Here is a 12,987-nt window from a genome sequence, read left to right on the forward strand (position 1 = left end):
AAATGGAGAGATATTGCTCATTGTTTGAGGGAATGCTAAACTCTTGAGGTAGAAAATTAAGATGCTTGTCATCAACAACTTTCCTCTTTTTACTGAGGTTAAATGTCTAGGGTCCATTCCCAGTGCAGCTTGAAGAGGAAAATAGAACACCAGATTCAAAAGGCTCAAGAAAAAGGTCATGTGACCTAACATAACCAGGGAAGGACACTTTGATGTTGGATCCCATGGTTAAGGATTTCATATTCTGGAAAAGACTCCTGGAAATGGCGCAGACTCTTTTGAGCTTGGCTTGCATCACATTTTCTTTAGTGAAGCAGGCTCGAGGGAGTAAGGAACACGAGTGAAACATCAGTTACAACCTCAGCACTGGCCATCCTCTGTAGGCCAAGAATGACATTAGGAGATGCTATTGAGCCAGGCTTCCTGGTGTCCATAGCAATGAGAGATCAAGATGCCTAGGACAACCTCTAGAGGTTAGGTGAATGTTATTATCATAAGACAGTAAAACTCATGGAGCCACCAGTGTGTCTTGACCACAGGGGGCCTCTGATGGCTCATGTGCCCAGTTATCTTCCTAGGGATAAGAAGGGATGCTAACTGTATTGGTTGACTTCTAGACTAGGGCATGTACAAAATCAAGAATAGGAAGGATGGAGACAACACATTGATGAGAAAATTCTCTCTCATGTGACTTCATCTACACCAGATCTCAGAACTTGTAAGAGCCTGTTCCAAGAATCTAAAATTTGTTGAATTCTTAGGGATACTACTCACTATACACCTGTAGACAAACTCTTTATACTCCTAAGCTTTCAGGATGTCAGTGGTCATTTATTACACAAACTCATATGAAGAGACCTTATTAGTCCCACAGGATAAGGGGCATAAAGTCACTGTTCAAAGCTGTCATTTCAGGAGATCCAAAAGGCAGAGTTGTGATAATACCAAGAATTATCTGAACCAAGTTTTCAAATAATTACAGAAAACCATTGCTCTCTATGTGGTTATCTCCAAATTGTAGCTGCTTTTATAGGAATCTTTACTACCAAATACTACACATGTGCTCTGAAGAGTCAGAACATATGTTCTCTTCCATCCTCCATTATAAAACAGAAAGAGTTTATATCTCCATGGAAGAGAGTTCAGTATCCCAGGTTTGCGAAGGTTAAACACTTGTTTGGGTGCTGTTTGGACTATACAGGTTGTGGATTGCTTTCATATACCATGGGACAATACCAATCTAATTGTTTCTTACTGGTGATTCCACATTAATTGGATCTGGTGAAAAAAGTGGGGGAAGGAACAGCAAGTTCTTTGGCTGTCCTAGAAAAATATATACATGCCAATTGTAACAGGGACACCGAAATATTCTCACACTTGCTTTATCCCAATTAACTCAATTTTATGGGACAAGCATTGTTTTCAGTTACACTGACTTGTTAGAGGACGATTTTCCCTTTCTTTTCATTATCCAAACCACCTTTCTCTATTTCCCCACCTGAGGGAACACTTTTTTACATCTTTTGTAGGGGCATCACACTCTTTACAACCACAGGACTAGAGGAACTTTTCACTACAACAAGAAAACGGGTCTGGAGACTAATGCCATAGTGAAGAAGTCCCAACTCATGCCTCAGCATAGACATCTAGAAACTTCTACAGCTGGACTTTTGTTTGAAAGTCTGTCCCGTTCCCACCACTGAAGGATGTACTTCAAGATAGTAGTGTGCATTATTTTCCTCATGTTGTACAGCAAGATAAACCTTTCTAAAACCCTGTTCTTGTTACTCATAAATCGAGTACAGGAGACTAAAACCCCCATTAGCAAATGGAGAGGAGAAAACCTAAGCATGCAGTGCTCTCATATGAGGATTTCCAGGTTGTAGTCTCACGGCAATGGGGACGTCTCCAAGGCAGAAAGCAAAGTTCTGCATCTTGCTTCCCTCCTCCCCTGCTATGGAAAAAGGAATATGAAATGTGGTGGTATGTTCATTTGATGCAGACAAGACAGCTAACCCTTGGAAAAATCATTGCTCCAGCACATCTAGGTTATGCTGAAGGCCTTTTGTATTAATGATACTCCTCCTAACCAAAGAAAAATAGAGCTGCAGAATACTCAGGCTGTAATATGAGACATTTCACCACTGTGTCTATGTAATTCAAGAAAATCAGTGATGTCCTGAGCCATACCAAGGAGACATTAACAAGCGATGAGCAAGTCATGCTCTTTGCCTTGTTTGTGAGCCCTATGTCTGATAGACTCAGTGCCTCTCTTTGGATCACAAGTGGATATGACTAGAACTGGCCCCCAAGTGAGGGACAGAGTCATGAAAGAAGGGTGAGCTCAACAGTATCATTCAAAATGGACACAGTATATCCAGGATGGAGAATAAAGTAGTCCAGAGAGCAAATATAAGCAAGTGAGGGCAGATATCACCTGCCTTCTCCCACTATCACTTCATTCCTATCACAGAGAAACATTTTCCACATTTAACCAAGGAGAGAAAATAGCTCATTATCTAATTCAGAGGTTTCAGCTTAGTAAAGACACTGTTGTGACATTACAGTCCCACAGAGAGCAACCTAGATTCCTGACTGCTAAGAGAAGTTAGGAAGCTCTGTCCTAATGTCTAGTTGATTTTGGAAGAGATGACTCAAGTCACTTAAAAATTTGTAGGTAATTAGCTTTGTATCTGGCCATATGCCTGACAGGAAGGAGATTGATGCTTAGATGCAGAGAGATCTCTCAAGAGACATGGGGTAGTTATATTAAGGCGTTACAAAAATTGAGCTGTATGCCAGGACTCAAGACACCCAGGAGCAACAGATTCTTGTCCATCTAAAGTCCAAATCTTTGGATACATAATGATTCAGATGGCTGTTCAGGGTGGCATGAATGAGAGGCCACACAGACTCAGCAACACGAACTTTCTCACCCAGACCTGTCCATCTGCCTAATCTACACACACCACAATTTGCATCTTGATAATGAACTTGATTATCATTCAAGATAATTTGACCAGGCGTTTTGGGGACAAGTTCAATAGCAGATTCTTTTTTACCCTTGAGGGAAGAGCTATTTGTCTGCATTAGAGATTTGTGCAGAGTTCTGCCTTGGTACTCTTGCCAATAAACTCAGCTAAAGAGCATCTTTTTAAGTTGTCTGTCTCAGACTAAGAAATCCATGTGATTGTGACTCATCAGATGGTGTTTGACTAAGGGAGCTGCTGTTCCTACCAGATTACCAGAAATAGGTAAACAAGTTGGTTAGATGTTATAGTTCTCTTAAAACATACCAACAAGCCAACCTTGGTAATCCTGTGATATTGGCACAGTCCTTAAAGGTACACGTGGCTGTCCTACTGTCCAGCCCTCAAATGGTCATTATAGAAAGTGTAGATATCATTTGTCTTCCTGGATGACCCAAAGTTCTAATTCCTTGTAGGGGAAGAATGTCTCTACTAGGATCTGAACTTATGGTGAGAATTGCAGGCAAAGGAAGATTGGCAGGAATAACTCTTTACTATAGTAGGCTTGCCACTGTATCATGGCAATAGGTCAGAAAAAACACATGAAACACTTGGGGGTGGGTCCTCACATTGGACAACTGGGTAGATGATGCTCATTACCTACTCAGTCAACTTTAGCATTGTCAGAAGCCTGTAGCATATGCCATTGGGTTACCTCCATAGGCAACTAACCCAGACCAGCAGAACTTCTGACAGAAGATAAATGGAAAGGTAGCATAGGTTGAAAATGAGTATTAACTATCACAAGATTAAATTTCATCAGCAAGCAATGTTTATGTGTACCGTTCACCACTCTTGTGGCATTTTTTGGTTTTCCCATTTCCATGTTCTAGACTCAAGCATGTGACAGGTCATTCCAGTCTCAAACTACAGTTGTCTAGTGATACTAAATAAATTGAAGTCCATGGACCTTCACAACCCCATTTCCAATTTTATTTTAGAAAAATGAATGTCAGCTTCCTAGGTCTGTTTCCTAGGTCTATTAGGTTACAAAATGTAATACTGAAATATATAAGAATTAAAACAAAAAACAAAGCATAGGTTTTTGACGTGATGTTTAATCAAGTTCACGTGGAAGCGTTAGTACCACCATAATGGTTTAGCAATGGGATTCTGATGACTTTAGATTTTGTTTACTGTGTGCTGCTTAAGTCATTCTTTATACAACACTTTCTCTTACTTGCTTTTCCTTCAGATTGGTCTGAGGTAGAATCATCATTGGTCCCATTCTCATCTTAGATGAAAAGTTGAATGTTTTATTCTTTTCTTCTGACCTAACTTCTTGGGCATAGATCTTCCAACAAACACTGTCGTTTAAGGCATTACCTTCAAGTGTTTGGATAAATCAAAACTAAGCCCAAATCAGAATAAAATGGAGTTAAACAGTTTTAGTTAATAGGCTTCTACATGTGGGAGACTGAAGTCAGATGCCCAGATAAAAATGATATAGTCCACAACATTCCTATCCTTAGAACTATTTGACCTCAATTCTGACTTATAAGCCCTTCAGTTTACCTTAACATTTTTACCTCAGGTTCAAAACTAGCCAGGCTTCCTTCATGTAGGGTTTCCAGAAATGGAGGAAAATGTTCTACAATATTCAGACCATGATCAGTAAAGGGGACTCCCCTACCTTGAACAACAGAGTGACAGTATTCTACCTATATCTTCTCAGATCCATCTGTCATTTCAACATGACTCAGATTTCCATACATATCATATTCTACTACCCTGGAAGCCAGTTAAACTCAGCCCATGGAAACTTCAAAATAAATTTCAGTAAAGTCCATTGACCACAGCGCTACCCATTTCTCTTAACTTCAATTTCTTGAGGCGAGAAATAACGTTTCCTTATCTGGTTGTAGGCTCTAGATTTTTTTCTGTGGATTGATTTAAGCTGTTAGCTTATCTGCAGAAAAAATTCAGTCCAAGCTGCTTAGTTAAGTGTCAAGAGATACTTGGATACCAATATAAGGAAGCAACTATTGTTTATTCAAGAGTCCCAAGTCCACTGGGAGCTAACATCAGCCCCAGATATCAATCAGTACATGGAGGTATTCAGGAGGCCTAGATAGGAACCAACTCAAAGCACTTACTATTTAGCTATGGATGTCAAAGGAGAATTCTGGGTGTCATGGCCAACATTTGTTCACCTGAGTCATGTGTGTGCTCACTACTAATAGCTCAGTTGTTCAGCCTGGGCCATCGAATCAATCAAGTAGCATTCTGCCTGTGGGAGAAATGTCCTGCTTATAGTTGCCTTGTTCCTAGGCATGCGGGGGCACTTGCTTATTCTTTTTGGCTAACCGCATTAATGGCAAGCTCATGAAGTCATTCTTCCACCCACCCTACCCAGGTCTAACAGTCCCATCATTCATAAAGCACCTGTTCCAAAAAGATGAAAGCATACTTTATTATGTGGTACTTTTAAATGGGTTTTGGCCAATGAAATCAGAAACACCCAAATCATCCCCTAGGAATTTTACTTAGAGGATTTCCATTTTGGGCTATTCCAAATTCCACAAATGACAAAGCCATAAAGAATTTAACTACTAACTTTGATACATAGAACTTACAAGTCAATTAGCTGGAGAAGCTAGATTGTAAAGACTGACTCAGGACATCTGATCTTGGGATTTTTTGAGGCCTTAACTGCTATGGGAATATAGCACAGAGAGCCACAATTCATAGAAAAGAATAGGCCACAAGTACATGGAATGCTAAACAAAGCTACACAATGAAGGATGTGGCTGAAGCCTAGAGGGAAGCAGATAATGAAGCTGACAAGGAGCAATTACTTGATACCTTGTAGTATCTTGGCCTGGTAATGGAGTCCTTCTGCTACCCAACAGCAAGCAAAAGCTTTTTCTCTTTTCTTTTTTTTTTTTTTTGCCTAGTCCTGGGGCTCGGACTCCGTATGAGCACTGCTCAAGGCTAGCACTCCACCACTTGAGCCACAGCGCCACTTCTGGCTAATTTCTATATATGTGGTACTGAGGAATTGAACCCAGGACTTCATGTATAGGACGCAACACTCTTGCCACTAGGCCATATTCCCAGCCCAAGCAAAAGCTTTCTTAAGCAGACCTCAGACCTGCATAACCATTCCACCCCCAGCCCACCCCTGCTGATTCTGAGAACCATTCCATTTAGAAGACAGCATTGCAGCCAGCCTGGGATGGCATAATTTTTAAAAAACGAGATCAGTAATACCAATTCTAGTGTAATAGGCTTATTAGTTTCATTTTGTTGCTATCAAGTACATGCACATCCCCAGCACCACAGAATTTTGCTGTGTTGTAAGTCTAATAAAATATGGCATGCTTTTGACAGTAGAGCCAGTCATGTCATCAAAATACACTTTACAGGTTTGCCTTCATTTTCAACCCCATTTCCATCGGGGAGAGATTAATCCAAATCAGTGTCTTATGTACCACAACCTCCACAAGGAATTACATAATTTGTACCATTGAAGCTCAAAGGACATGTTGAATTCCAAGCAAAATGACCTTTATATGCATTTCATTAAGCCTAAATTTGGAAGTACCTCTTACTTTGCATAAACTAGCCCTTCACCACAGAGCTTATACATTTCCTCATGAAACTTGCAGCCACCCTGGTGAGAAGCTGGTCATTACTCTTGACCACATGCCTATCCATCTATAGGTTCTTTACATCAATCCTGACAAGTTATTCCGACACTGCCACTGTGTTTGTGCCCCAAAGCTAGTGTTTGAGACCTTTCCAAAATGAATATTGAACATGTGTCCAAGACTTTAAGAACTCCTTCCTTCAACTTTAGAAGATACCCAAACAGCTTGGTTGGTTGCTATCTAGTAATAGCCCCAACTTAATCCTTTGCTCAGTTGATTAGGGCTGCTTTTCTTATGGTAGTTTATATACAAGGGAGCTTTCTGCATCAGAAGGTTACAGTCCTCCAGTGGGTCTTAAAAATCCCAGGCAGCCATGGGGCTGCTCCTGTGTGCTTCTGGCAGGAATGTGGGCATAAGGGCAGGGCTTTTTATGGTCCTTATGTGAATAAATTATGAGCTTTTTCAGTTCCTGCGACTTTCAGCTTGTTCACACTTGTAGATGACTTGGGGAAATCTGTATGCTCTTGCAGAACTCTATGCTAGGGCCCCAAATTTCCACTTGGCTAGAGAAAGCTGGGGCAGTTATTGTTTGGCTGCCATCTTGCTTTTTCCTCTAATATCGCTAGTAAGCAATGAGCATAGAAGTTCATATATACAATCAAAAAAGAGGAAAGATTCAGCCTTCTTGTTATATGAGAATTTATTTCCTTCCTTTGCAAATACTGAATGTTGCTTCACTGGGAGTTGGTACTCCATTTTGTTTAGGCACTCATCTACTAATGACATCGTTACATTTTTTTTTTTTTTTTGGCTAGTCTGGGGCTTGGACTCAGGGCCTGAGCACTGTCCCTGGCTCCTTTTTGCTCAAGGCTAGTACTCTGCCACTTGAGCCACAGCGCCACTTCTGGCCATTTTGTGCATATGTGGTGCTGGGGAATCGAACCCAGGGCCTCATGTATATGAGGCAGGCACTCTTGCCACTAGGCCATATCCCCAGCCCACACATCGTTACATTTTTAAAGGCCATCAAGTTACCCTATAATAGAAAACAGCACTTCAAATATTTCTCCACTTTATTTTTCTAAATTTTTGCAATAAAATTTCTTTCCTAATATATTTTTGGGGAGATGTTTAACCTAGTATTAGAATTCCTCAAAATAAGTATAGAAAGTGCCCTCTTTGTATCAGTAGGATAAACAGTATACAAGCAGACATACAAGTATAAGTAGTTTGCTGCTTTAAGTAGCAGCAATGGGTCAAATTCACAAGTATTAACTCTTGGCTATAATAATTTCTATACCATGTCTACCAGCTTCCGAGTTTCTATACATTAAGACACCCCAGAACTCTAAAATCCCACAAAACCTCCTTGAAACCTACTTAACATGGAATGGGTAGGCATTATTACCCACCTGAGTGCAAGTTAGTACTACAGGCCATAGTTACTATTCAATGTCCACATAAATTCATTAGCTGCAGTAGATTATGTGCCATACTTTAAGTTGCCTGGAATCTTGAGGTTTTGCTAAGATAGGCTTCAACAGTAAGAAGCTAAAAAGCAGATCTCATTCCTCTAAGGTTCTGTCTTAGGGCTTTGAGGCTGGAAAACTACAATCAAATGAGTCACAAATTATTGAAGCAAATACTTAAGAGAGTCACACTTAAAATCTGTCTGCATTCATCAAGTTAAGCCAGAGTTTTGTTGCAACAGACATGTCATGAGTACCGGCAGGAGACTACTAGAACTCATATATAGCATTGAATACAACACTTATCAATGACCTATTTGTATAAGGATTCGTAAGGCATGTGGAAAAGTTAAAAGTTAAAGCAAATCATCTTAAGAATGGTCCAGGAAGGATGGCAAGGCTGATGCTTCTATTCTGGTGGCAGGTAATTAAGCATCCATTCGAGATTAACATTCTCATGTGCTTCCCCTAGGTAATACTGCATGCAACGACAACATCTGTTCTCTACTTGCATATGTACAAACCTAGTCCATAGGTTTTTCCTAATGTATGCCAAACCAGAAAATGGGAGATATGCAAAATGGCAGATATGCAACAGAGATAGTTCATTGGACCCACTGATCAAGCGTACTGATTTAGGCCAGAAACTTCACATGAAGCAGCTTGTAGGAGTTCACAAAATTACAGGGGATTTCAAACTTGTTTCATTGGTGTTCACAGTACATTCATAGCTCATCCCATTACAACCATTACGGTCTGTGAAGCTTCTCTGGTTGATCTGTCTTAAACTAGAGCAGATGAAAGGACCTGTAATGCCCAACAATGCTCCCCCACCCTCTGACAGGAACCTATATCCATTTCCTTGGGTGACTGCACAAGTGCAGAAGGGAATAGACTTGTAGAGAGTCTGGACTACCGCTGTTGTCAAGGGGATCTCAAGCTAGTAATCCCCTTGATAGAATGAGAACAAAAGGTGTTTATAGCAAGTAATGAGGGCCGTCTTAGTGGCTCTACATTTATCTATAAGATCTCTGTGGTCATTTTCCTAGTCCCCAAGTACCTGATCAGGATGAAAGTACACTTTGAGAACTTTCAAAGCCCTTAACCAAATAAAAGTCAACATGGTAGGAATACCAAGCAGAATCCCCTTAGCATTTTCCTCTTTCCTTCCACAGCCAAGAATACGTCTGATGGTATTCACATGGAATATCGAAAATAGCACAGGTGCCTAGCCTCTGACTTAAGAGTGTCTCCTTCAAAAAGTGAGAGGAAATTTCTTCATGTGCTATAACAAACTTAAGCCAACCAGAAGTCATAGAGGCTGGGCCAACTGTGGTATCTTTTTAAGTACTCTCCAGCCAAGTTAGGTACTTGGAAACTATTGGCCAGGAGAATACATTCCTCAGTCCGATCAGGGAGACTTTGATCCATTAACCTTGGAGTAGTTTCATCACCTATCCTTGAGTTCTGTAAGATTATGATGGCAGAGCCATTAAAGCTGAGATGACTTTTATGGCCTTAGGATTCTACCAATTCCCATTCAAGTAGACTGGGTCTAAGCAATGTGCCTTCGTAGAGGCCATCCTTTGGTTTACAGACGTGTCTAGTTCTAGAAAAGTCTTCCCTTTGATAATGTTCTTCAATTCCCCTTCACTGTGTCCACATTTGATTTGATTTGCTTATATTTAACACCATTATTCAGTGTCCTTCTGGGTCTGTCTTTGCTATTTTGTTGGAATAAATTCCATACACCTGCTGTGGTTTGGGGCCTAAGCCTTGTGCTAGCTGCATTCAGGGCCTTAGTGACTTGTCACTGATGGGTCTAAGATTCCATTTGAACCTTCCCCCACCCCCGGTGCACACTGGCCATAGCCCTCTCTACCTGGCTCTGGGGCTTAAATGCCAGCAGCTTACCTCTAATTGAGCATGGCCAGTAAACGACCTAGGGAGCCAATCTAAATTGCCACTTACAGTACCTTTAACCTATCATTATTTGGGATTTATACAATTATGAGCCCTCAGAAAAACGGTGTATTCAGGACTTCTGCCACTCTCACCCTCCTATCTGCTCCTTGGCAAGTCTACCCACATTCCCCTCCCCTCTCTGGCCACATCCCTGGCCCTTCTCCCCTCCTTTGGGAATCCACCCACACTCCCATCCCTCTCTGGTGGCTCTGCCCACAGCTCCCTCTTCCTTCCCCGCCCCTCCCCAGCAACTGTGCCCACATCTACTCCCTCCCCGGCGATTGCACTGACATGTCACAAACATCTCAACTTGCATCTGCCAGCTATTCACAACTCAAGCATGCTGAGAACGACCACCACTGGATAAGACCATATCCAAAAAAGCCAGATTGGCTGCCCATGGTGCTCCAGAGAGGAAAGGGCCCAGTCCTTCAGAAGATATTGGACATGATCTAGTCAGGGTATACTTGGAACACTTCCCAAGATAGATTAGTTCTGCACTCAAGTTCATTATAGCATGAAGTGCTCACCACACAAAGATCAAGTAGTGAGGTGGTTTATAGGCAGTATGAATAGGCAAGTTCGAACACCAACCTATAGTGTCTCTACCTCAATATCTTCATACAAAAGCTCCCATGAAATGCAGAATACACATTCCTGAGCGATAACTCATTTGAGTTGTACAAGGAATAAAATAATCAAGGACCCAAAGACATGTATCACTTCTATATTGAACCTGAAACATGACCCACAGTGAGCTTCAAGGGCAAAAATCCTCGCTTAAGTTTTGAAGGTTTTAGAAGTCAAGAAATACAGAGCCTATGTAGGTGGTAACCTCTTCAAGCCAATCTGATGGGTTTGGCTCCTGGCCTATGCTGCCTCTTTTTAGAAAGTATTCCTATAAATGGGAGATTTCCATTATTAGGAAGCCAAAGTTGTCATTTTTACCTTCCAGCCTCTCTTTACTCTGAATGCTAACTTCCTGTTTCTTCTAAGCCATGAGAAAGTGCATGGCATTCCAGCTAGGTCTGTCTTTGGAACAGCTGTTGGACTGGCTTTATTTTTTCCTCTTTGGATGGTTTTCAGCTAGCCTACTTTCCAAGTTCTACAGAGTAATGGCGAAAGGCATTTCTGGTCAGGAGAGGAAAGTGGATGACCCCATGAGACCCTACGAAGCAGCTTTGAGGTGGAAGCTCAGGACCAAGAGACATCTGCTCAAAAGTGAAGTGCTAGTTCATAGGCTAGTCTCTATCCTCCCTCACCACTTATTCAAAACATAAGGGTTGACTCAGCGAATTTGACAGGTTGGGGAATCTTGTTCAAGAGCTTCCCAGCATCTTCCTCCCCCTCATGGCCCCCTCAAAATAAAAATCCCTGTATTCTCAGGCTCTGAGTTAAGACAGGAGTCAGGTCATACTTCATTCTCTTAAAAAAAAAAAAAAAACAACATTTAACTGTAGTGCAAAAAGTGTCTACCTATAAAGAGGCTAAGAAACTATGTCAGCTCCCCAGAGGAGACAAATCTGCAGGTGACCAGGTCAAGGAATGTGCAACTTCCTACAGACTTAAAAGCATTTTGAACTGAGAAGAATGGAGCATTCATTCCTGATGATAAAGTCCTAGTCACTGAAGAGGCATGCCCTCCTTACCCAGTGTACCCAAATGCTCGTAGAACTGGAGAGGAACCACTCCAGAGCTTAGAGAACCAACACAAGGTGACTGCTGCTCAGAAAAAAATCAGAAACCATCTCTACTTTCTACATGCAACTAAGGCAGAAGTGTGAAGATCACCAGCAGACACTAGATACAGTACTGAAGACCCATAAGGTCCAAAGGGAGAAGACACTTTAGCAGCCATTTACAAGAGGGTTTAGACACTCCTACAGGGCTCTGCAAACCCCAGCCCAGCTGTGCGCAATGCTCAGACAAAACAAGGCTGAGTGGAGCTAATGGGCATCCTCAAGCAGGCACACCACTGTCCTACCTTTCCCTAAGGTCATCATTTGGCTCTCTAGTTCAGCAAGATTATCTAGGAGGTTGATAGGTAAGCTGTTGGTCTACCCAATTTTCTGAAAGACCCTGGATCTTTCCCGTACACAATAGACACACATCTATAGATTAGGTATGGAGGTTTAAAAACTAGCTCGAGTTTTTCGAATGTAAATCAGAGGCTGCATGTAGATAAACTTATCAATGACTCAAGCATTTCTACTGGCTCACAGATTCTAGCCATTGCTTCTAGTGCTGGCAAGCTACAGTTCTCATACTATTGGACTTGTTTTCAGGACAGACATGCTACGAACACCCCAGTTTGGAGGAATGAAGCTGTCAAGTTGATTCAGCTTTCCTGCTATAGGCACAGCATTTGTAAACACTAAGGAACTTCTAGGCTCTTTCTATGCAGGGAGCAGGAAGACAAAGACTAGTTTAACTTGAAGCCAAAAGATCGGGAGTCAGCTTCCTGGCTTCCTGAAGGCAAACAGCTTGGCTCTGGATGTGCACCTCAGCCTTATTTGTCTTGCTATAGGAGAAACCAACAATGGAGCTAGCTGATCATGGACTGAAGCCTCTGAAAAATGCCAGCGTTGAGAACAGAAGCAATCTTGGCACTGCCCAGTTATCCCAGAAGCACATTTCAACTTATATCTGCTGTTAGTGACAAACTTCCGACAATCTGATTTCAGATGAGCCACCTAACATGGAAGCACTAAATAAAAAGTGACAGGACATCAACATCACCACACAGCCAAGACACTGAATAGTGGCAAATCTCAATATATTGAGCTCATGGTAGAGCAACTGACCAGGTGGAGGCCCTTGTTGGACCTTAACACCCAATAATGTCAACTTCACACTCGAGTTAGCACAGAACTCTGCCACCCAGCTGAAACTGGTTCCTAACATGTAGCTCCTGAGGGGCCTTTCACATTC

This window comes from Perognathus longimembris, chromosome 7 (assembly GCF_023159225.1).
Source record: "Perognathus longimembris pacificus isolate PPM17 chromosome 7, ASM2315922v1, whole genome shotgun sequence".
NCBI classification, from domain to species: Eukaryota; Metazoa; Chordata; class Mammalia; order Rodentia; family Heteromyidae; genus Perognathus; species Perognathus longimembris.